Below are 26,498 nucleotides of genomic sequence, written 5' to 3' on the forward strand. Positions count from 1 at the left end.
GGCAGGTGCTCCAAGCCATGCCAGCACTCCAGAGGTCAGCCTGATCTCCACAGAGGGTACCAGAACAGCCAGAGCTACATAGCAGAGACCCTGTTTCAAAAGAGAGAGTCCTGCTGTTTTGTTGATTTTGTATGGAATGTGAGTGCCTAAATGTCTAGTTTATATGTGGATTGTGCCTTAATAAACAGAGAGCAGGAATGAGCCTAGCTGAAAGACACTGGATTGTAGAAAAAGTTCCCAAACTAGATCAACTTGTATATTTTAAAGATGTTACTTTTACAGAGGGAGGTGATTCAAGCCAGCCTAGTCTACATAGCAAGTTCCAGGCCAGCCAGGACTATATAGAGCCTGTCTTAAAAAAAAACAAAAAAAACCTTTCAATTTACATAAAAATGATGATGCAGATAGTAACCACATATCTATCCTACATGCAGTTTCTTTTTTTAAAACATCTTACATTAGAATATTTTCAAGTAACTAAGGAACCAATATTGGTAGTGTCCTTTATTTCTTTTTTTCTTTCTTTCTTATTTATCTATCAATCTATTCATTCATTCATTCATTCATTCATTCATTCATTTGCTGCTGTTATTATTCAAGACAGGGGTTCTCTGTGTAGCCCTAGCTGTCCTGGAACTCTCTCTATAGACTAGGCTGCCCTTAAACTCACAGAGAGCTGCCTGCCTCCGACTCTCAAGCATGCTGGATTAAAGGTGTGTCCCCATGCCTGGCTTTATTCAGATTCCTTTAGACTTAACTAATGTCCTTTTTTTTTTTTTTTTGGTTTGGGGACCACATTCTATTTAGTGGGCATTTCAGCTTGGGCTCCTCTGACTCTAAGAATTTGCCTGGCTTCCCCTGTGCTTGAGAATACTGGCTGCACTGAGGACCAATTATCAAGTATATGGCTGAACACACCGAGGTGTGTGGAGAACTGCGCGCTCTGCACAGAGGAACAGCACAGTCACGGAGGCCGCTTTATCACCTTGACCACCTTGCTGAGTGGTGTTTTCAGGATCCTCCACTGTGAAGTTGCCTTACTCCCCCCTTTTTACACTGCGCGTTTGGAAGGGAGCCACTGAGTACAGCTCACTCTGCAGGAGTGAGGATTAAGCTCTCCTTTGGGAGCAAAGCATTTGCCTACATAAACTTTGGAACCCCTTTGTATGAGAGATCAGAGTATTCATCTACATCCATTTCTTCAGCCATTTATTCACATTAGTAACAGGCTCATGGACAGTGATAGGATTTTGCTTATAGTCAAATCTTGTTGAGTACTGGAAGCTCTTTGATGGCTTTTTTATTTGGCTTTGTCACTCTTTGACACAGATCCCACTTACATAATTTTGGGGGTTTATTTATTTACTTACTTGCTTACTTATTTTTGAGGCAAGGTTCTATGTAGCCTAGACTGGCCTCACACTCAGAATCCTTCTGCTTCAGCTTCCCAAATAGCTGGAATTACAGGCATGCAGCACTGTATCAGGCGTCTTAAGTTAACCTTGAACTCCATTATCATAGGACTTATCCTGGGCTTCATCCTGTCTTGACTGTAACCACTCACTCCAACAGGGAAAACTCAGAAATATCCTGCTCATCTCAGAAAGTTAGGAAGGCAATGCTAGGTATGGCGGCACAGGCCTGTAATCCCCACAATCAGGAGGCTGAATCAGAAGCTGGGAAGTTTAAGGGCCAGCCCGGGCCATATAGCAAATGTGATGCCAGTCCAGACCTATACAGCAAGACCTTGTCTGGGGTGGGGAGAGGAAAAGAAAAAGAAAAAGAAAGCTACAAGTGAAAGATGAAAGAGGGATGGAGGCAGGGAGAATGGGAAGGAAGTACAAAAGTAAAGGAAGTGACTGTGTGTACAGATATATAAATTACTATACTGTTTTGTCCGCAGTATCAAGACTCTTTGGAGGACTGAACTTCAAAGGACTACTGACCTCACTCAACCCTCAGCAGCCATTGGACGTGGAACCTGGGGCCTTGCGCAGCCTCAGCAAGCGCTGTATCACCCAGCCATGTACTCAGGCCTTTTCCATTTTGAGATAGGATCTTGCTAAATGACCCACCCTGGCCCTGAACTTGCAATATAGTCCAGAAAGGCTTTGAACTGACAGTCCTCCCTGAGCAGCTGGGATTGCAGGTAGCTGTGCCACAGTCCACTTTAAAGGGAACTCAGGTTGTAATTGGCGACAGTCTTTGGTCACAGCTTACACAAAATATAATGCTTATACAGTCTGCTGAGGTAAAATGGTCAAGATTGCTCTCCGTTAGAGGTGATGGCTCACAGCCTCGGCTGGTGAGGACAGAGAGACACGTGCGGAACATTTCTGGCAACTTAAAACCATTCACATCGCAAGGAAAGTGCTGACTAGAGCAACACTGCTCTAAGTATAAATTTCTGAACTTACTATCATTTATTACCCTAAAACTATGAAAAATAACAAGGCCTGGAGGTTTTAAAGAGAGATAAGATACACTATATCAAACCTCTACCAACTCCCAAGCCTCTACAGCTCATCTTTATATGTGTTGGAAATTAACAGCATTACGAAAAACAAAGTTCTGTCTGTGGGAAAATTTTTTCACTTCTTACCTAGATGTACAGTTTAGACTTACGCAAACCTCATTTACTAAGACTTATTCCTCTAAGAGTAATAATGCTGTAATCTGATTACTGTCTACAGTAGAAGGTAAACGCCCTCAACCCTCGTCCATAAGGCAGTGTGTTAAGTCTTGATTAGGCTCCAGTTACAGGACGCCAACCTCTTCATTCTAAGACATGGAGCCAGTGCAGTTCAATGAGAATGCTCATCACTCAGGACCTGCATCTTCTGCACAGGGCCATCAAACACTCTATGGAGAGCGCTTGGACTTTGTGCCACCCTGCACTGTAGCCTCCTCCTGGGGCATACCAATGATTTTATGTAGTTGCCTCTTTTTAAAATAAATTCCACTGAAAACAATGAAATTTAAAAATGACTCTTGAGGGGTTGGTGAGATGGCTCAGTAGTTAAGAGCACTTGCTGCTCTTGCAGAGAGCCTAAATTAAGTTCCCATCAACCACACTGGACAGTTCATAATCACCTGTAACTCCATTTCCAGAGCATGCAACGCCTTCTGGCCTCTTCAGTCATTACACACATGTGGTGCAATCCAGGAAAACAGGCACACACATACAGACACACAGACACACAGACACACACATGCACATCTATGTATATTTAAGTTCAAGATGATTTTTTTAAAAAATGCACTAAAAAGAGAGGTCAGCAGTTAAGAGCACTTGTTACTCTCGCAGAGGACCTGGGTTCAGTTCCCAGCAATCACATGTTGAGTTACCATCTGTAACCCCAGTTCTAGGGAACACAATGCCCTCTTCTAACCTTCCCAGGAACCAAGTGTGCACATGATCTACACACACATGCAGACTTCACACTTTCACATAAAATAAAATATATAAATCTAATTTAAAAACAAAGCAAATTTTTTTCTAATTGTACCCATACCCTGGGTGTGGTGCCCTTACTTTAGGCCAGCCTTTAGCCCATGCACTCCGGTCCTGGGACCCTGCACAGCTGCTGAGCGTGCTCTCGGTTCTGCTGCTGCTGCTTTCCTTGACAGGCGTTAGAGCAGCTGCCTGATGCTGCCTCTGTCCTTACCTCTACCATTCGGTTCTCAGGACTTCCTGTAGGCTGAGGAGAAAGCACCCTGACTCTCTCCTAGAGCCCTGTCCACCCTGCTTCCTATTATGTTTTTGCTGTCACTACTCTGTAATAACCACGTGGCTAGGATGGAGTACACTAACAGTTACTTCCACCTGATTTGAACATCACATTCCACATCTTATTTTTTATTGTTTTATGCTGTGTTTTCTGAAAACCACATCAAATGCCTGTGGGATGAGGTAGCCTAGATTAATACACATACACTCTTACTACTATACGTCTCTAGTTTTAAAAAGAGTAACTGGATTGATGACCTTATAGTGAACGGGAAGGCAGTTAATTTTAAAGTTTTTACTGTTCTTATAAAGCCTTGAAAATATTCTTCAAAACAGGAAATAACAAATTGTTCTTCACCTGAACATCATTTCTTCAAAACACTCTAAGGCTAACTTTAAATTCTCAACTGTCAAAAAAGACTACTCCCCTACACTCATCCCTGTGCTCCTCCCCTTCCTGTGGTAAGCGCTCCCTCTCATCTGCAGGAACCACTGCCGTGAGACAGTGTCTCCATCGAGAGGGAAAGCCACCGCTAATACCACCCAGGATTCTAAAGAGAAATTCTAAAGATGTGTCTGTCTGTGGAAGGAGGATGAGAACCAACATTTGGAGAGCTCCCCACGTGGCAGACATGGTGTGAGTGTGTGAGCACTCTTCCCTGTCTTCAGCAGCCTTGGTGAAGTAGCCACTGCTTGGTGATTTCCCTGAGCGTGCTCGATGGTGTAAGTGGAAGCACCCGGATTCACCGCCTCGCCTGCCTGGCCCAAAGCCCAGCTCTTTGCCTTCCTCATGAGCACCATGCAGCTTTCATAAGTTCTGGTTAGCACACCTAAGCTAACCAGAAGACAACTGTAAGTAGTACAACAAATACACACGGAATCATTTAATATAATTCTTGAATCTTTAAAATTATAACAGGATTGATGACCAATAGTGGGAAAGTACTTAACAAGGAATGTTTTTAATTAAGTTTTTATATAAGGTATTGAAAAATATTCTCCAAAACAGTGAATACTCCATTGTTCTTCAAACAAATGTTAATTTGTCTGTACAATATGTTAATGTTTTTTTAATTTAATTTAATTTTTTATTATTAGTTAATTTTATTAACTCTGTATCCCATAGGTTAATGTTTTTAAAATATGTCTTAGCTTTTAAATTCTCAAACATCAAGAAAAGCAGTTTCTGGTCCAGCAAGATGGCTCAGTGGACAAAAGGAGCCTACTACCAATCCTGAGAACCTGAGCTCAATCCCGTGTGGGGGAAGGAGAGAACCAAGTCCTGCAAGTTGTCCTCTGACCTCCACGTGCACACCATGGTCATGTGCACACGTAAACACAAAATAATAAAGAAATGACTATGTAACTAATTTTTTAAAAAAGAAAAATTACTTCCCTTAAATGTGGGAGATCAACATAGTAACTCTTTCAACTAGCTAGTTAGGACCCAACAAATCTACTTATAACACCCTTCTATGAGGAAATACATCAGAACCAGCTTCCTCCAAGAATGTTCTACCAAACTGCCTCAGTTAGGTAGGGCTGCAGCACTTACCATTAGGGTACACACACACACACACACACACACACACACACACACACACACAAAAGGGAGAGGAAACACTCACAACTTGTCTCCCAAATCTAAGTTTTTCTTCACATCCTATGTGTATACAAAACAAACCTATCTCTTCAATCTTTGAAAGGGAAGTGACTGCTGAATACCTAACGCCTTTCTCAAAGAGGGCTGAATAGAAATCTATTTCCTTTGTCCATAGTACGATGTCCCTCCTTCTCTCCAACAACTTGTTCTGCAAAGCCACAAAAAAGGGTTCCTACACAGAAAGCTGAGGATGCTTATAGCAAGATATCAACCGTTAAAAACTCTCATACAACGTAACAACCTTGATTCCACACAAGTTTTCCTTGCACTTTTCAATCTAGCCTTATTCTGCTGTATGAATTACAAAATAAAGTCCTATGTAATGATGAAAAACTTTCAAATTATATCTAATAAAGGTGTTGGATGGAATGGAGTTGACAACAAGAGCTGAAAAATAACAAAACTCCACTTGCCCGATTTTCAGCCAACATATTCATTCACTCTGCAAGTAAAGAGTGACTAAGCCAGCACTCTTGTAGATCTGAGAAGATAGAGGGAACGACACAGATGCCAATCTCTGCCCACAAAATGGTGCCATTCAACGGAGGGACAAAAGCTAAGAATAAAGATGATATCGTGGTTGGCAAAATCAGACCCTAAGCCCCATTATAAACTTCACTGGTCTAGTAGAAAAGCCTGCTTATATGGAAGGCTTGGCAGAAAGCAGAGGACTGCAGAGCGATAAATAACAATCCCAATTCAAAAGTAGCAAGAGACCAAGAGGACGGACATGAGAGATGTGAGAAGCAACAGATTTGAAGATTCACTAGATAGAAACATAAAAGAAATGACAATAAAGAGTCTGGGAGAGTGGCAATGGGCAGTGAGAGGCAGGGTCTAAAAACAGAGAAAAAATAGATCCAGAAATGAGGTAAAGGAAAAATGATAAATCTGTTTGAAAAGGAAAGCAACTCACTCATGTTCCAGAATGTAAAGCAAAGCACCTGCTGCAGAAGCATGAGGACTGATTTCAAATCTCCATCATCATCTCAAAGGCCAGCAATGGTCATGCACACTGTATATGACTATACTGCAACCCAGCATGATGGGCGGTGGGGGCGGGGCTGGTGACGAAGTGGGGCAGGAGGGCACAGGGGCAGGGACGTGAGGATCAGCTAACTGGGGCTTGCTGGCTGCCGGCCTAGCCATGGGTTCATTGAAAGATTATCTCAGAGGAATAAAGCAGAGAATTACAGACAAGAGATGGACATTGGATATCCTCCTCTGTCTACTTCCCGTGTGCCCCACACACAGACAGAGAAAATGAGAACACACATATCTACATAAATAAAATGATTTAACTGCTAAGACCTTTAGTTGGTACCAGAGAACCAGAGCTGGCTCCCCAGACTAATGCAAAAAGATAGGTATGGTGGCATGTGCTTTTATAACTCCAGCACTGAAGGAGTGGAGACAGATGGGTCCCCAGGGCTCCCTGACTGCTCAGCCTGGTCTACTAGGTGAGCAGCAGGTTCAAAACAAGACAAAGTCCTAAGGAACAACAGTGAAGTAACAGCGGAAGTTGTGTGTGCCTGCACACTCACACATACAAGCACACTCACTCATACAGACATAGTCATTACACATACAGACACGTACATATAGATACAGACATACACAGAGACATAGACACACACTCACAGCCACACACACACACATACTCATGCACACATGCACACACACACACAATTTTAAATTTTTCTTAATTAAATAAAAATGTCTATGTGCGGCTGTTTGGCCTGCATGTATGCCTGTGTACCCTGTGTATGCAATGCCTATAGTGGCCAGAAGACTTTCTGAAACTGGAGTTACAGATAGTTGTTAGGCAACAAATGGTTGCCAGGAACTGACCTGGGTCCTCTGCAAGAGCAGCGAACACTTTTAACTGCAGTGCGATCTCTCCAGCCCTTTAATTCTCTCTTTAAAGTGTGTGTGTGTGTGTGTGTGTGTGTGTGTGTGTGTGTGTGTGTGTGTGTGTATTTTGTTGGTTGGTTGGTTGGTTGGGGTTTTTTTTATTTTTCAAGACATATAACCTTGGCTGTCCTGAAACTCTCTTTATAGACCAGGCTGGCCTCAAACTCACAGAGATCCATCTGCCTCTGCCTCCGGAGTACTGGGATTAAAGGTGTGCGCCACCGCTCCTGGTTTAAAGTATATATATCATTGAGAATTTTATATTTTTCTGTATTTTGTGTGCTTGTTGTTTGGTTTGGTTTGGGGTTTTGAAGGGGGCTGTTCTGTTTTTAATTAACTCCTTCTTTACTTAATGTGTATGGGTGTTTTGTCTGCGTATATATCTGTGTACCATGTGTGAGTCTGGTGCACACAGAGGCTAGAAAAGGGCATCAAATCCTGTTGATTGTTACCTGCCCTGTGAGTACTGGGAATTGAACCTGTGTCTTCACAAAAAAGCAGCCAGTGTCTTAATCGCGAAGCCATCTCCCCAGCCCTTCATTTTTTGTTTTTGGTTTGTTTGTTGGTGTGCGTGTTGTTTTAGAGACAAGATTTCATTATGTAACTGCGGCTGGCCTGGAAGTTGCTATGTAGACCAGAATGGCCTTAACTTGTGCTGACCCCCTGTCTCTGCCTTGCAAATGCTGTGACTGCAGATGTGGCCACCAAGAGCAGAGAATGTCTCTATCTTGAACAGACTATTTGCAGCAGGAGACAAGTAAGCCAGGAGCAACCTCAAGGTGTTGCTGGGTTTGGCCACAACTTGCTGGAAGGAACTCCTTTTATTGGAGCAGAGAAATGTACACAGATACTCTTCCTGAGAAGTATCTTTTCCACATAATTATAATGTGGGATGTTATAAAATTTAAAGAGTAACACAGTAAGTTGTTATATTGTGGAAAGCACAAACATGAGCCCACAGAACAAATTAAAAACAACTATCCTGATATTGTGCAAGTAGAGATTTGTAACATGGAACCTCCCTCATTCATTGGCCTTTGGCCCAGTCAGGGACTTCCCATCTGAGCCAATGCAGGCAACTGGCCCCACAGTCTCAGAGACAACTGTGGGGTAAAGGACTAGCTTACTGGTGCCTTCACTAGAAGCTGGGTCTGCTCAACCAGCCCCTCTGGGCTTCTCTTGTTTTTCTTAGTGGCCTGTCCTGGGAGGGAGGGTCCAACTGCTTTCCTTATCTATAACATACATACACCAGGAAAGGCGTATGAGAAAGGCTTGCAGCGGACCAGCTCAGCTCTGTCATACCAGCCTCTTCCTTAGAATGAATCAGGAGATGCTGGTGTCCATGATGAGAGTTGAACTTTTTTACAGCTTTTTTTTTAACAAAATAAAATAAAATAAAAATTAATTTTGTAAAGAAAACTGACACCAGTGTTAGTGAAACTGATCAAGGTATATGGCTAAGTCTTTAAAAGTACCTAACAAATAGCACAGAGAGAGCACTATGTGCTAAGGGTCATAAAAATCTGTCTCAAGATTGGAACCTGTGATCAATTTTCCTAGAAAGAGGTTGAATTTGTAGATAAAATATAGAAAGACACAAGTAGATTCCTTAAGGCAAGTCAGAGCGTTGGCTGGGGCAGACGTGGGGACAAGTTTCACATTCATAACCCGTCTGTCTGAGGCACAATCGTAGTGTTACTAACTGGCCAGAACCCTTGAGGGCCAGAAGACATTACTCCTGTAGTAATGAGAGTATTTGTAAGGCTAAACTAGTAAGACAGGAAACTAAAGGAAGAGACCCTGACTATAATCATAGACTGATTTGTGGAATTTCGGAAGACCACAGAAGTTTATTTTGCCAGTCCTTTACAGTAGCATGTGTGGCTTCAAAAGTTCAAAAGGAATATCACACTTTGCAGGGCTTACTGCAGTAACGAATAATAGAGGTTGTTTGAGACAGTTACTCTATTCCTCCCTTCAAGAGAGTGGTGAGGGCTGTTGATTACTTTCAAAGGGGTTTACCTGAGTACAGGTAATTTAAGTAGGTCAGGACAAATTCCAAGGTAAACTTCCTGTTAATCTCAAACCACTGTCCCTTCTTTATGCCAACATAGAGCTAAGTAACATTTATTAAGTGCTCCCTGTGTACTCAGACTATTTCAGAGCTTTATGTGCATTTATATTTACATTTATTTTTAAGCACTCAATCCTCACAGCCCAACCAGCTTACCACTGAACTACATCGCCAACCCCAAGGCTAAGTCTCATTCCCAGTCTGCTTCATAGTCCCTGAAATGCCCAAACTGGCCTCAAATTTGTGATTCTCCTGTGTCTGCCTAAGTGCTAGGATTACAGACCTGTATCAATCACCTCCAGCCCCAGTTCTCACAACAATCCATACTAAGGTATTCTAACCTTCATGATGATGAAGAAACTGAGGCAAAACATGTATAACTTGTTGAAGGCCACAAAAAGCTGCAGCAAGGGATTCATACACGGCCTGCCAGGAGCAGCCCACTTTCTATTCAAGGTCACAATGAACCTTTGGAGACACTCTTGGGTCTCCTCCTACAGATAGTATGTAATTAACTAAGAAAGTATGAGCCCACACAGACAAGATTCTAACAGATTTCTATCTTAGTGAATCAAATGTCTCAAGATTGCTGGCCTCTCTCTCAAATAGCCAACACTTCTGTCCTAAATACCAGCTAGACAGCTATGCTCTGATAACAGCATTCCTTCTCACAAGTAAGCTATCAGGAGTTAACACTGAATAGCAGGAAACTAAGAGATGAGAACATTTAAACTGCCAAGATAAGACAACTACCTAGGCAGACTGGGGTTCAAACTACTCCTCCCTATTCTTCCTTGACAGTGGATGTAAAATCAAAACCACCTTTTACCTAACAGAAAAGCTCTTTCTTAAGACAGATTAAGCTGGGGCTAGAAAGACAGCTCAACAGTTGAGAGCAAAGACCACGGGCAGAGGACTCAGCACCCACAAGACAGCTCACAAGTTCCAGTTCCAGGGAAACCCAGCAGCCTTGCCTGGCTTCCTCTAGCATGAGGCATGCATGCGGTGCAGACATATATGCAGACAAAACACCCCTACACATAAAATAAATAATTGTCAAAAGACAAATTAAGCTAATGAATAAATGAGGCGGTTAATAGTTTAAATGAACAACCACCAAGACCACTGTGGTGGCAAATCTTACTCTTTCTGAAGACTTTATTTTTAATTATATGTATATATGCATGTCTATGTGTGCAAATATGCACATGAGTACAGGTGCCCAGGGACCAGTGGGTTTTCCTGGAGCTGGAGCTACAGGCAGTTGTGAGCTGACCAGTGAGGGTAATGGGAACCCAAGTCTTATACATACATGTGTGGAAAACATTCATACACAGACAATGAGTCAACCAACCAACCAACCAATCAATCAATCAATCAATATTTTTAAAAGGCTGAACCATCCCCCTAGCTGCACAGTGTTTTCTTGATACAGATGTTCATGATCATTTTTGAACATATATCATATTTTGATATATGTATGTTTTTATACCTTCCTATACCTTTTGTCATTATAGTAAAATGACAAAAGCATGTCAAAATATCATTGTTTGTGAGCCAGATAGACACCATTAACATTTCCTAAGCTTGGTGTAAAGTGGGAAAGTAGAATTAATATGTTCGTTCTGTGTTGCTATTCCTTTTTTCTTTCTTTCTTTCTTTTGTTTTGTTTTTTGAGAAATTCTCCTGCCTCAACTCCCTTGGGATGAGTTTTCACAGGCATGCACCACCAAGTCTGTGACCAAGCTCAGCAGGAACACTAACTTTGCCTGCATGTAGCTTTTCAGAGATTTGAGGCAAGCCCTGTGATGTTCCTAGATTTCCTCCCTGAGGCAACCAGGAAGGAGAGGAGAATGAATCTCATTCCAATGTCAGATCTTAAAGAGAACAAACAGAAAAGATATCCCAAAACCACCCACAAAGGACTAGGCACATAGCCACTGGATCTGCATTACATATGTCATTAAATCTTTGCAGCACTCCTGCAAAACAAGGAATAGTAACTACATTTCACTAGCAAGATAGGAGAGGTTCACAAAGATTAAATAGTTCTCCATATGGCCATGGAGCTAGTAAGTAATAGAATAAGAACACAGTCAGCTCTCTGAAGATTCACTCACCAAATAGACCAAATGAATTGATTTATCAGTGGCAGAAGAATGAGCTAGGAATTTAAAAAGAATTTTTTATCCTAAACAAACCATCCTGATAAACAAAACAGCTAATTAAAGTTTCAAAGACCAGACATACCTCCTAGAACAAATCACTGCTGCCACCATTACAAAGGCAACCATTTATTCATTCCAATTCTCGCTAATAGTTTTCTGAATTCTAGAAATGTATTACTTTTATTATTAGGAAAAAAACATCTGGTTTGCCTTATGTTTTACCATAAGGCAGCTGCTGCTTTACAAATAAAAATTCCTTTAATCCTTGGAATAGCCCTGGGAGGGAGGCCTTATCAGTACCTTCTTTCTAGGGAAACCAAGGTGCAGAGAGAAAGTGACTTGCTCAAGAGTTCACCACTGGAAAGTAATCCTGTTAGGATGCCAAGACAGCCATAAACTAGATGGCATTCTGTAGTGAGAATTCTGGAATTTTGGTTTCTTTTAAAAACACAGAATTATTATCACAATATGTGAGCTGGGCAGTGGTGATGCAAGACTCTAATGCCAGCACTCGCAGAGACAGGAGGATCTCTGTGAGTTCCAGGACAGCCAGGGCTACACAAAGACACCCTGTCTAAAAAAAATTAAAAAACAATGTTTTCATTTTAATCCCAGGTGTGGGATATAGGACTGCTTCAAAGCAGCTGATTGTGATTTGCCTCATGCTCTAGCAAAGGTGTAGTTTTTCCCAGCTGTAGATAGTTCCTGTGACTGTGTGACGTTTTGAAATTCTGGGAATTTTTCAGAGGGCCCATAAATGCTAGAGCCCTGATAGGTGGGTGGGTGGGTGGTTGTCATCCAGGGGGGTTGATTGTAGTTAGTTTGTAGTTGTACTCAAAGAAGAAACAAAATTAGAAGAAGAAATTAGATTCAAGGGTCTCTATCTCTTTCCCTCTGCTCTATCCTTCTTTCTATCTAGTGATATGGGGTAAAACCAGGGAATAAAGAATGGGAAAAAGAAGAAACCACAAAGTATCAAAGACTAGCTACAGTGTTCTTAGTGCACTTTACACACATGACTATTTACTGTATATTCTTGAGCTGAGCTTGAAGCAGGTTGGTGGAAACAGCACTGGCTGTGCAGGCATGAGGATCTGCATTCAACTCCATGTAAAAAGCCAAGTATAGCCATGTAGAAGGAATCTCTTGCTTGTTGTATGGATACAATACCTGACAAGACAAAACAAAACAAAAACCTGTGGCCTATAGCTTAGACAGGAAGTAGGAGGTGGAATATCCGGAATATCCCAGAAGGGATTCTGGGATAGAGCCAGGCTTGGAGATTCAGCCAGCAGGATGTGAGAACAGGATACATGGTGCCTGAGCTTAGGTAACCAGCCTCATGGCCGAATGTAGACTACTATATGGGTTATTAAGTTATGAGCTAGTTAGGAAAGAGCTAGCTATATGGCCTAGGTATTTGTATAATATTTAATAAGTCTCATGAGCTATGAGTCCAGGGAGCCATAGGGGCAGGAGGAAAAACACTGCAACCTACCACAATATAGCCACAAGCATATCTGTAAACCCAGCTGTGGGGTAGGGGGAGCAGGGACAGGAGAACCAGTAGGACTCCAGGTTTAGTGAGAGACCCTGTTTCAGGAGAACAAAGTAGAGATTAATAGCGCAGGACCCCTGACATCCTCCTCTGGCCTCCGTGTACAAGTGTAGGCGCGCACACCCGCACATATTCACGGTGGGAGAAAGCTAGTCGATTATCATAGTAGATCTGTTCGGAGAAGACACGGCAGGCGAATGCAGTTAAACAGAACCCAGAGGTAAGGCAGATCTAGGCCAGATCTAACCCAGCTCTGTATGCACTGGAGGACAGAGGTTCCTGGTAAGTGGCAGCAGCTAACGTGAAGGGCCTTTCTGCATGGTTAACCTGCACCCTTCCCAAGGTGAGAATACTTCAGACCGCAAGGCAGCTCAACACATGCACAAACGGACACCATTCTAAGAACAGTGGTCATTCAACTGGAGCTCTCCCCTACTCCCCCAAGCATTTTTTTTTACATGCAAACTCAAAAGAAATAGAACAGGGAGAGAAGAGTAAAGACGACGATTCAGCTGCCATCCAGAGGCCACATCTACAGGTTCTTTGTAGAGAAGAAAACTACGCCCATGGGTTCCCCAGACTTCTCTCCAGGGAATCAGGTGTGATGTCACGGTGATGGCCTTTCATTTAGAACACATTCCTGACCTGTTCTCATGATACAGTCCTAACAGTTCTATCACATTTTGGAATGATGGGGAGGGGAGTGTTACAGGAGCAAGTGTTTTAAAGCAAACTACAGATTCTGTTGTAATGGTTGAATCTCAGAATTAAAAATTCCAATTCATAATTCCAACAGTGTAGGCTTCTTTAAAGCAGTATGATGTCTAACTCAATACAAAACTTAATTTTAGAATTCTAGTTCTTTTTCTCTCAATGTTTTATTGTGCAGGATGACTTCAGTAAAATCAAATACAATGTGTCAAAGCAAAAATACAAAATCAAAAACAAACCACTACCACAAGTTGCTTTGAAGTCTACAGATGTAGAACACTTGCCTGGCATGCATGAGGCTATGGGGTTTAGCCCTAACACCACACACACATACACACAACAGCACAAACCCTTATTTGTACGGGTGTTGTACAGATTTAACAGATTTCTACTTTGTTCCTGCTTTTCACTGACATTACCTCATCATATCCAAAGGCCTAAGGGGGGAAAAAATGAACTGGAGCCAGGCAAGATGGCTCATCAGATAAAGGCACTAGCCACTAAGCCTGACTAACTGAGTTCAACCTTTAGAGCCCACAGAGAGAAAGCAAGTGCCATACTACATGTGCACATGTGTATGTGTGTGTGTGTGTGTGTGTGTGACACACTCATGTGCACACACACTTTTAAAATTAAAAAATCCTTGAAGACAGTTTGGATAAAGGAAGCTACCAGTGAGAGTCCTAAATATGAGACTTCATCCTGAGGGTTAAAATGTGGAAGCATTTGAATACTTTATGGCCAGTGTACAATCAGATTGGTGTGAAACTTTAAAACCACCTAATATAGAGTAATAGTTTTAGCACAAAAAACAGTATTTGTCAAGTATTTTGTTCTTGCACCCTGATAAAATAAATAAAACCATAAAGCCCTCAAAAAGACCAAAATCCTGATAATCCTGACAAACTGTGCAGCCCCGTCTATTTGTTAAAGTTTAACCACAATTAAAACACCCTATGGGGGGATTGCTCTTCCTCTTGTCAACCAGCTCCACCAGCTTGTTTCACAGGAGCTCTCAATCACTGTATTTTTCCATTTCCCTCTGACTTTCTTGGAAGCCTGACAGCCTGTCTGGAAAGATGAACTTTCCAACGTCCAAACACACAGCTGCTCCTTCCAAGGCCAGATGCAAAACTGATGCGGCTGCCTGCTAAGCATCACCCCAATCAATTATTAATGCCCTGTAACCTTTGCATAGCCCAGTCTTTTCCTTTTCACTGGAGACTGCCTAACTCCAAAGTCTGTTACCTTCAAAAAATACTAAAGGAAAAGTGAGCAGCTATCTTGTGACCATTATAAATTGTATGCACAGAGACAAAAAAAAAAAAAAACAAACTGGAAATGAGTATTAAAATTATCAGGGTTAAATTTTCTTTTCTTTCTTTCTTTCTTTTCTTTCTTTCTTTCTTTCTTTCTTTTTGATTTACAGGTCTTTACTGCTATTTAATAATGATTTTTTTAAAACCTGAAGATGTAGTCACAGTTTGCCATCTTAAAGTCCCCCACTACAATAGACAACACACTTATTTTGAAGAAAGAAAAGAACAGTTCTCAGGTAGATTAACAGGTCTCTTTAGTCATTTCACCTCTGTGGCCTATAGATGACTCTTCAGAACATACGCACATGGTACGGCGCTACAGCACTAACTTCTATATTTCTTCTATTCGTTGATTTAAAAAAAACTTTTGGGAGGCTACAGAGATGGCTCTGCAGTTCGGAGCCCTGAACATTCTGGCAGAGGTTTAGTTCCCAGCAAACCTGGCATTTTATAACCGTCCGTAACCCCAGTTCCAGAGGACCAAGCACGGTCTCCTAGCCTCCTTGGGCATCAGGCGTGGATGCAGTTCACTTATTATACATTCAGGGAAGCACTCATACATAACATGAAAATTGGTGAGTCTTTAAAGTTGTTGATTTTGTTATTATTATTGTATATGTGTGGGTAACAAGCACGGAATGGCAGGCATGTGGATGGAGATCAAAGGACAGATTTCCAGTCATGTCTTCATGTAACCGAGGCCACAAACTCACTCTGTAGCCCAGGATGACCCTAAACTCCTGATCTTTCTTCAACCACCACCCAAGTTCTGGGATTCAAAGCTGGAACACACCTGTATGCCTGGCTTATATTTTTTTAAATAAGCCAGTTGTTACTCCATGTGGTAGGTTTCCTCCTCCATAAGGAAGAGCACCATTCCTCCTTATCAGAACATTAAATAACCAATAAAAATTATTGAACGTATGATTGTGAAGAAAGAGTTAAGAACATCGTCTCTAATGGATGATTAAACATGGTTTTGAAGGTTGCTATCACTGACCAACTGTCAGACCTAAAGGAGATTGGTTAAACTCTCTATAACTCATTTTCTTTATGGTTAAAATGGGAAAGGATGATAGAATAATAGGGTACAAGGGCTTGCAACTAGTCCTTAGTAAACACTCAATAAATTCTTGTTATTGTAATAATTATACATATTATTGCAAGTCCAATTGGTCAATCCTAATATCTACACTTACACTGTGATTCAAAAGAGCCAACTTCTGAGGAGCTTGAGCCCCTACAGAGAGAACTCACCGGTGTGAGAGTTTAAGACCTCAGAACAAAGGCAGCAGCAGTGGGACAACTCTGCCAACATTCCCCTGGTGATGGGGGAGAGATGAGCATGGCCCAGCCACTGCTGGCCTTGAACAACTGGAAGGAGCCATGGTGTCAACACTTATATTCATATACTGAGGGACCTTGTTTTTCCTCTCACTGCCCCCTACTACCTAATCCCTATTTTGTACCCAAGGTTCAGATGGTTTTTTCCTCCTTTGTGAAGTTAGAACAGTCATTCATAGATAATATGAACCCTAAGTTATTTCATACATGACTGTTGAGACTACGTGATGAGTCGTATGTGATAAGTATCATCCATAATCGGATTAGAGCACAAGCGGACAAGCAGGAATGCTGGGCCCTGTGCTAACTAAAGATCTGCCACAGCCAGCAGCCTCTAAATGACATCAGGAAAGATATGCCTGCTGTTTCCTTCACTGCTCCTGGCTTAGTGTCTGCTCAACTCAAACACGTTATCTTCCACCTTGTTCAAATTACAGCGTGTAGAAGGCGGCCCAGCTTCAAGCCCCACAACATCTGGTCTCTACACCTCTCCACAACAGGCAACGGTGACAACGGTCCTCAACGGTCCTCACCATCAGCCTTCACCTCTCCCTCAAAGCTCACTTAATTACATGGCTACTCAAGCCTCAGATTACATGTCACTTCGTGTAAAACGATGTCTTGATTGACAACATCCTTCTGAAGCACTATCCCATTTTACTCTTCTCGGAAGCCTTGCCACTCTGTTAAATCCTTAGCGGCTCTATTCCCACTGAGATGTACTTCTGTCAGAATGCAGCTTTTGAACTGCAGTTCGCCATCCATCAGGGATACACAACTGTAGAGGCTGTTAGAGGCAGAGGCGGCAGCAGGAAAATATTTTTTGAGTATACAATGATCAAAACTCAATTCAAAATCAAGGGCTTAAGTCTCACGAGTTTTTTGAGCTTACCGTATTACTTGTAGCCTGAATACACGTGCACTTTGCACTGCACACACCATGTCACACGACACAAATGGGTGCAGTCTCAAACACCTCAGCTCCTATGCAGGGTCACTATGCACGGATGCTAGCACAGAGGAGCTCTGAATTTTTGTTGAGTTATGACTAATGACCTCTTGAGATGTTAATACTGCCAAATACTTATTGAGTGTGTATTACATTCTTCCACTATTTTAACGTAAATGAGTGCAAACATACCACACACATACATGTATACATGCTCTGTGCTTGTATGAGAGTGTCAGATCCCCTGGAATGGGACTAACCAATGGTTGTGAGCCACCACCTGGGCGCTGGGAAGCAAACCCTGGTTTCATGGTAGCATACCTGTACTCCTGGCTCAGCCGTTCTGCAAGTCTATTTCTGCAAGACTATTTTAAACACGCTTTATTCTTCAGTACAGTTTAAAGTGCCCAGAAATCTGAGGACTGGAGTGACAGCTCAGTTGGTAAAGTGCCTGCTCTACAAACATGGGAACTGGGCGTGGTGGCAGGTGCTTGTAAGCTCAGCACTGGGGAAGCAGAAACAAGCAGATCCATGGAGTCCACTGGCAAGCAGCCTAGACTAATAGCAAGCCCTAGGTTCCAGTGACAGACCTGCCTCAAAAAATGGTATGTGTGGGGGGGAGATAAAGAGATGGATCAGCAGTTAAGAGCACTTCTTGCTCTTGCGGAGGACCCAGGTTTGGTTCCCAGCACGTGGTGGCTTTCCACCATCCATCACTCCAGTCCCAGTGGATCTGACGCATTCTTCTGGCCTCTGTGTACAGCACACACACACAGTACACAAACATTGAAAAATAAACAAGTTATAAGCCAGCAAGCAAGCTGCCTCAGCAAGTAAAGGTGCTGGCACCACATCTGATTCCCATCCACAGGACCCATGCTGTGGGGGATGGGGGAGAGGGGAACTGCCTCTTATGAGTTGTCTCCTGACCTTCACACTTGCCATGGTACATGTATGCACAAACACATGCGTGCATGCGCGTGCACATACCCACCCCCCCCCATACACACACAGAGGGACCTTAGAGAAAACTGCTGCAATGTTACTCTGCAAGTAATTGGTAGAACTGGCTGGGGAGACTGGTACACACCCGTAACCCCAACACTCAGGAGGTGGAGCCAGGAGTTCAAGGTGGGCCTTAACTACTTGGCAAGTTTGAGGTTGCCTGTGCTACATGAGACCCTGTATCTCAAAAAAGCAAAACAAAATGAAAAACGTGCTAGAGCTGGCCTTCTAGTCTGCGTCATATAATTCACATAAAATATAACACATATTATTAACCATGGAGTTATACTACCTCCTGGTTTGGTTAGTCGTGTGATACAAAAACCACCATGTCACCTCACTCAAAAGGTTTATTATGAGAAGCAAATATGTAAACACAAATTGAAAAGTACTGTGTAGAGGTATTACAACATCCTAAAATAGCCACAGACTTCCTAACACGAGTCTAACTAGGTCAAGAAGAAATGTGGTAATCAACAAAATTATCTCATGCTTCATCTCTGACACAGCTGTCAGTGATACCGGAATCTGACACTCCTCGACACATTTCAGCCTAAGTTCGTATGTATTCTTCCCGCCGACCCTTCAACTGCAACCGCATAGTCTAAAGGATAAGGAGCAGTTAGCCAAAGGATCAGCATCCATTAAACAGAAGCCCCGCTAAGCAGGGTAGTGCATGCCTTCATTACCAACGATAGAGAGGCAGAGGCAAACATCTCTGTGAGTTTGAGGGCAGCCTAGTGTGCACACTGAATTCAGGACATCCAGAGCTGGAAAGAGTTAGAACCTGGAAAGAGGAGGAAGAGGAGCAGGAGGACTGGGGGAGAAGGCAAGGACCATGAGCGCACACACAAACACACACAAAGTTAGATATGATGGTAGTACATCTCGAACACATAAGCACACGGCATAGAATGCACCCATGTCTGAGTAAAGCCAGCCCACCCTCATGTTTCACACTGCTGTTCTTGGTTTCTCCAGGGGCGAAGGGAAATCACAATATATCCGCATTCCGTACAGTAGAAGGTAGGACCACGTGGAACCAGAGATCTGGGTTTGTCCCCTAACTTTTCTAGAGATCTGTTTCAGCTACTCAATCTGAACCTTAGTTTCTTTATGTATGCAGAAAATAATAGTTTTAATATCATAAAAGATAAGCTAGCAAGATAAAGCAGCACAAAGACTTTCTTTTTAAAGGAAGTGAATCAATTCTAACAAATATTAGGTATAAGTGATATTCAAGATTATGGAAAGTGTTTAGCCTCATAAATATCACAGAAATTACATCCCCTTATTCTTATGACATAGTTTTTCTGTGTAGCCTTGGCTGTGCTGGACTTGATTTATAAACCTTGAACTAATACAGATCCGACTGCCTCTGCCTCCCAAGTGCTGGGGTTAAAGGTGTGTGCACCTCCACGCCCAGCTGCTTCCCTTATTCTTAATGTCTAGAAAAGCCTAAAGTTGAAGGGATACTAAGGACACCATGATGAGATGCTCACAGAGATCAGCCTGTTGGTGAATGAATCCAACCAAATGAGTTCTTCATTGAGGTTTACTTAGTTCATAATAAAACAGTAAATATTTCCTTTTTTCTGCAAATTTCACAAGGAGGTAAATGACAATTTCCCCATACCAATACACATTTATTGAAACCTGCTATCATTTCTAAAAGGGTTTATTCCAAAATATTCCCTTTACTGATAAAGAGGAACTAAAAAGTCTGTAATTTAATAACATTGCTTATAAGATTAATAATATGAACTGGACTATGGAAGTTTCTTTTTTATTTGTTTGATTTTATTTTATGTGTATTGGTGTTTAACTACATGTATGTCTATATGAGGGGGTCGGATCTACTGGAACAGGAGTTACAGACAGTTGTGAACTGCCATGTGGGTGTTGGGAATTGAACCCAGGTCCTTTGGAAGAGCAATAAGTGCTCCTAACCACTGAGCCATCGCTCCAGCCCCTAAAATAAGTTTCTTAACAAATTTCATGTATTAAAATATTTCTGGAACCAAAAAATAGCATTGCAGTTAAAATTAATTTTATTGGTAAAATGTAAGACATTATAATAAAATCCTTTCCTGATTAAAATATTTTCCAAACTGTATTTTTCCTTCCCAGCACAATTGTACTGAGGTTGAGGTCTAACCATGTTTACTGTGCCATTTAGCCACTAGCACCTGATATAAAGTCTTACTAGTTAACAGATACTGTACAGTGAACTGAACTTGAACCATGATAGCATTAATGGATGAAAGAGTAACAAACAGTGGATAAGCAGAATTTATAAACGTTTGTTTTTCCTTTAGAAAGCCTGTAAAGAACATGTTCTACTGTCATTGTGAAACTTATCTTTATATCACACTAAAGACCAGCCAAGAAAGGACACTACTTCTCAAGAGGCTGAAGCAAAAAGAGCTTAGCATGCGGGAAGCACTGGGTTTGATCCCCAGCATCATAAAGATCACAGCAGTCAGGATTAGCCTTGCAAGTTGGAGCACAATTTGGCCTACACAATGAGTTCCAGGCCAAACAGGGCTACACAGCAAGACTCGGTCTCAAAAAAGCAAAATAATTGTTTTTTAAATTACACAAAAAAGTACTGTCTCCTGTCATTCCTACCCTATAGCCTAAGCCAGATAACACTGTAAGGACTTCACAAAACAGAAGCATTCTATGGTGCTCAACAAGAGCTGAAAACATAGTGCCTGTCCCTCACCTACACCTTATTTTCTTCTAGGCAACTAAAGCCCACTATCAGATGAGCCCCTCATCTGATAGGACAAAGTCACCCTGATTTCAAGCTACTTTTTCAGGCCTTCAGAAGGTTGGTTTGCTCTACACCAAGTCCCTCAGCAATCCCTGGAGTTCAACGCTGAACCCAGCCCCATTCCCATCTGTGTCTGTGGCTTCCCGGACCCTCCAATCCAGGGCTTCCTGAAAAAAAATCACTAAAGGAGGAATTAAAACTAGCATTGTCCTGATGCATCGCACACACCTGACTCCTCTTTTCTAAACATCAACACCTCTTTCAGCAGGACACTAAGGCTAAAAAGAACTAAGCAGAAGTTCGCAGAAGCCAGCATGAAGGAGAACAAAGACTTAAACCCAGCACCCCAGAAGAAGCACCTGCACTAAGGCTCACGCCGCTGCAGTCCCTTGGGCCTTCAGCAGCTTACTGCTCATCAGTGGAGGGGATACAAAATCAGACAACTCCAGCTAGAAGGCTCAGTAACAGGCCAAACAACAAGCAAAAACTCTCAGCCAATGGGTCTCCCATGGTGATGCAAACTAAATCACACTCTGGAGAAGGCGGCTGACACCAGACCAAGACCCTTCTAAGGGAGCAAATCTAGAGTTATGCTAACACATACTACAGAGCAGATGGGGGAATTACACAAGTAAATAAGTAATTGATCAGGAAAGCAATGAGAGGTTGATAGGATTATTTTACACTGTGCTAGACTTCTTCCAAGCATGGAAGCAGCCTTGCTGTTAGGATCACCATGCACAGTTCCGAGTGAGAGAATTATTCTTGACAGAGAAGTCAGGATAGATAAGGGAAAGAAGCTAAGTTCCTTCCTATTGAACAGGGCAGCCATCAACCGGATGGACGGGATGCTGACAGATGGGCAGAGTGAGGAATACATGTACCCTGAGAATACAAACAGACACAGGCAGTAATATGAGCCAAATCACACCTGCTCCGAGACCAAGCTGATCTTTCTAAGATGAAAGTTAATAATGCAGCATGCAAGGCAAGTGTAGAGGCATTATACTGACGAGGTAGGGTGGTGCTGACTTGCCACATGGGATGGTTCTTAGTAGAGAGGGAAACTGAGGAAATAGCGACAACAGTACCCAGCGATTATGCTTCGAACCTCCCCGGCAAGGTGAAAACTGGCAGCTGAGGGTAAACTTGATCTACGTGGAACCACCTGAAACAGAAGCCACCAGTTCTCTCTAGGGAAGTAGGAAGCTGGAGCTGAGCTGAGCTGAGCTGAGCTGAGCTGAGCTGAGCTGAGCTGAGCAGGAGCCCTCGGCCTAACCAGGAGTTAGTGGGCACGAAAGAGCTGCATCCAGAGGATCGTGTATCCTAGCAGCTTTAGAGGACACCACTGCTCTGGGCTGCTTTAGAGGTCAGGATTCCTCCCTTGCCAGCCTACCGTGAAGAAAGGAGTACTCACTGGCAGACCAAGCAGTTTTAAAGCTTCTCCTGTATGACCCCGTTCCAGCTCCAATCTAAATTCCTTTCAGAATAAGAGTAACCTACTGGTTCCATCTTTGTTCACTTATTTACTTTTGCGTTTGTTTGTTGTTTGTTCGTTCGTTTGTTAGAAGAAGGGTTCACGCCAGGGCTCAGGTAGAGAAGGGAGAGTCAGTTCTCTTCTCCCACCATGTGGCTTCTGGAATTTGAACTCAAGGTCATCAGGCTTGGCAGCAGGCACCTTTACTTGCTGAGCCATCTCATCAGCCACCATCTTTGTATTTTGCAGTACTGGAGAACAAAGTACTTATCCAAGGTAAGTACTTTACCACTGAACTATATTCCCGGCTCGGGGTTCCATCTTTAAAAATCCCAAAGCTTATCTGTCTTTGACTACATAGTCCCAAGTGGAGGACTCATCTAAATGTGGGTGGCACCACTTCATGAGCTGGGCCAGAAGTCAACTGAGCACAGCATGCAACACCATTGCTCTCAGCTCCTGACTACAGGTATAACATGGCCGTCTCCCCCTGCTCCCACTGCTGTGGCTTCCCAGCTATGGTGAACCACAAGAATCATCTCTCTCTAAGTTGCTTTCGTCAGGACATTTTATCACAACAGCCAAAAAAGAAATTAAAATAAGGACGGACAAATAGCAAACAATATGGGCTTTTTATGGTCTTGGCTTGGAAAGACCTGGCATAGTGGCATACACCTTTAATCTCAGCACCCAGGAGGCAGAGACAGGCTGATCTGAGTTCGAGGACAGATAGGTCTATATAGTGAGTCCCAGGACAGTCAGAATTACATAGTGAAATGCTGTCTCAAAACAAAAACAAAAAAGGTTCACAGACTCCCAAAGTCAGAAACCAAGAAGCCAAAAGTCACAAGGATAGGAAAGAAACTCAGATCTGGTTAGAAATGAATTCTAGTGTTCCATGTTCACTTGAAAACAGAATGCTTAGACTAAAGCTGTGCTCAAGAAGAAAATACTACATATGCTAGGAGTATGGCATGTGTGCTGGAAATATAGTGCATCTGGCAGTATTATTCATCTGGCCAAAACTTGCACACAATACACTTATTACATATTGGATTTCATCTTTCCATGACCTAACTACTAAAGGAATTTATGTATCGCTTTGAAACATATGTTAATTATTAGTATAAATTCCACCATTTTCTTTATGCTATGCAAGCCAGTTTTATATGCCACTATAAAACCACTTAACTTACATGCACAATCACTGAAATTACAGAATACACATACACACACACACACACACACACACACACACACACACACAGCTTATTCACAGAGCATACTTCAAGCCATCCAGAAGAAAGCTCAGTCAGACTAGAATGCTGGAAGGAAATAAAGAGGACATTTTGTAAGCCTATAGCTGCCGACTCAGCTGTCCGTATAAGGACATCCTTAAGAAAAGTGCAGCTCCTCCCTGGAGCTGGGAGGGAGCCTCTTACAACAGCTGCCCAGCAAGTACATGCTCAGACAACCCACAGACTCCAGCCCGAGAGACCACCTCTGCATCCCATGGCAAGCAAGTATGTCAGGGAGCTGTAATCCTCCACATCCACACACATTACGTCCCTGGACTGGTGAGAGCACAGACCTCAGATGCTCCAGTCAGCTGCCCAGCAAATGCACAAACACACTGCCAGTGGTGGAGGTGAGCATTAAGGTTCCCCACAAGACGAGAGATCCCTGACCCCCAGAGGAAGTGGAAGGTATCAACAGAACACTAACGCCCTCCTCCTCTCTCATGTGACCCATCACCCATGTGGTAGGGTACAGCAGACATGCGGTGAAAGCCATGAAGCAGCAGCCAGACAAGACCCATGGTATCATGGAACGGGAAGCCAACACCAAGAGTCCTTCCTAAGGTGGAGGAGCAAATGGTGTGTGAACTGAGGTCCAGTCTAGGCTCCACTGTCCCACTGGGCTGTATTACAAACCAAGGTTAAATGTAAAGAATTCTGTCGGGCATAGTGGTGCATGCCTTTCACCCCAACTCTCGGGAGGCAGAGGCAAGTGGACCTCTGAGATCGAGGCCAGCCTGGTCTGCAAAGTAAGACCCCAAAGCAGACCCCATCTCAAACAAGCAAAAAAGAGTCAAGATGTTGGGGCAAGCAAAAAGTTTCAGTGGATAAAGGTGCCTGCCGCTAAGTCTGTCGTCCAGAGTTCAATCCCCCCAGACCCACATGGTAGAAGGAAAAAGTCTACTCCTGAAACCTGTGCTCCACACACCGGTCACTAACTGCAGCCCTATACTGCCCCAGATACACACACACACACACTCGAACACATGCACACATGCGTCCACACAGACACAAAGTAAGGATTAAGAATTTCAAAGAGGGGGCTGGAGTGATGGCTCAGTGGTTAAGAGCACTCACTGTTCTTCCAGAGGACCCAGGTTCAATTCCCAGTACCCATATGACAGCTCACAACTGTCTGTGACTCCAGGATCCAAAACCCTCACACAGACATCCATGCAGACAAAACACCAATGTACATGAAAAATATTTAAATTTTTGTTGTTGTTTTTTGTTTGTTTGTTTTTGTTTCTCAAGACAAGGGTTTTTCTATACAGACTTAGCTGTCCTGGACCAGGCTGGCCTCGAATTCACAGAGATCCACCTGCCTCTGCCTCCCCAAGCACTGGGATTAAAGCACAAGCCACCATAACCAGCTTAAAAAAAAAATTGCCAGGCAGCAGTGGCACACGCCTTTAATCCCAGGGCTGGGAAGCAGAGGCAGGTGGATCTCTGTGAGTACAAGGCCAGCCTGGTCTACTGAATGAGTTCCAGGACAACTAAAGACACAGAAACCCTGTCTCAAAATAACAACAACAATAATAATTTCAAGGAGTCAGAGAGATGATGGTTCAATGGTTGAAGAGCACTGGCTGCTATTCCAGGACACAGGTTTGATTCCCAGTACCTACACAGTGGCTCATAACTGTAACAGCTGTCCTATGGAGATCTGATACCCTCTTCTGGCCTCCTCAGGCATCAGGCACACACATGGTACATGGACATACGTGCAGACAAGACATTCATACATGTAAGACATTCATACATGTAAAAAAAATAAAATAACCTAAAAAAAGTTTTTTCAAGATGTCAACAACATAGCATTAAGCAAGGACTACTTATGGAACGTAGCAGAAGCAAAGGCTGTTTGATTGGGGCTTCAAGTAAGCAAGGAAGAAAAGATGGGATCCCAATACTCCTCCGAAAACTAGGTAAAAGGCACGCACCGCTCCATTTGCTAGACCTGAAACCAAAATTGTTAGGAAAAAAAGCAAATGAAAAACATGTCAAGGTATAAACATAGGGAAAGACTTTGTGAAAAGAGCTCTAGCATTTCAGAAACTAGTGCCCAAACTGACAGAAGGACTCGCATCAAGTTAAGAACTTCTGCAAAGCAAAAGAAAGTCACATGAAGAAACAGCCTACAGAATAGGAGAAAATCTGTAACCTATGCATCTGACAAGATTAACATCTATACGTTAGAGACTCAAAGAACTGAACGCCAAAACCCAAACAGCCCAATCAGCAAATGGACTTATGACTGAACAGCCAGTTCTCAAAAGATGAAGTAGAAATGGCAAAAATACATGTGAAAAAAAAAAACTGTCTAAGAACACCCTTGGCCACTTGGGAAATGGGGTGAAGCTACACTGAAATCCCTCTCACCCCAGTCAGAATGGCACTCATTAGGAAAACAGTTTTTAAAAAGACAACGAAAGCTGGTGGAGGTGGAGAGGCACAGAGCTGGGGGGTGTGCACTGTGAGACTCAATATGAAGGTTCCTCAATGAACT

At 42.8% G+C, this 26,498-nt stretch overlaps 1 protein-coding gene and 1 long non-coding RNA gene across 3 annotated transcripts in view; one reads left to right on the forward strand and one right to left on the reverse strand.

The window, feature by feature from the left end:
• LOC132649557 (uncharacterized) overlaps positions 1-5,669 on the forward strand; it is a 33,605-nt gene extending 27,936 nt beyond the window's left edge. Inside the window, exons 5-7 of the long non-coding RNA XR_009588057.1 lie at positions 1,904-2,149; positions 4,217-4,582; positions 4,857-5,669. This is a non-coding gene — a long non-coding RNA (uncharacterized LOC132649557). The remainder of the gene's footprint in view (positions 1-1,903; positions 2,150-4,216; positions 4,583-4,856) is intronic.
• Slc16a10 (solute carrier family 16 member 10) overlaps positions 1-26,498 on the reverse strand; it is a 108,353-nt gene that overhangs the window by 55,442 nt on the left and 26,413 nt on the right. The window lies entirely within an intron of this gene.

This window comes from Meriones unguiculatus, chromosome 20, assembly GCF_030254825.1.
Source record: "Meriones unguiculatus strain TT.TT164.6M chromosome 20, Bangor_MerUng_6.1, whole genome shotgun sequence".
NCBI classification, from domain to species: Eukaryota; Metazoa; Chordata; class Mammalia; order Rodentia; family Muridae; genus Meriones; species Meriones unguiculatus.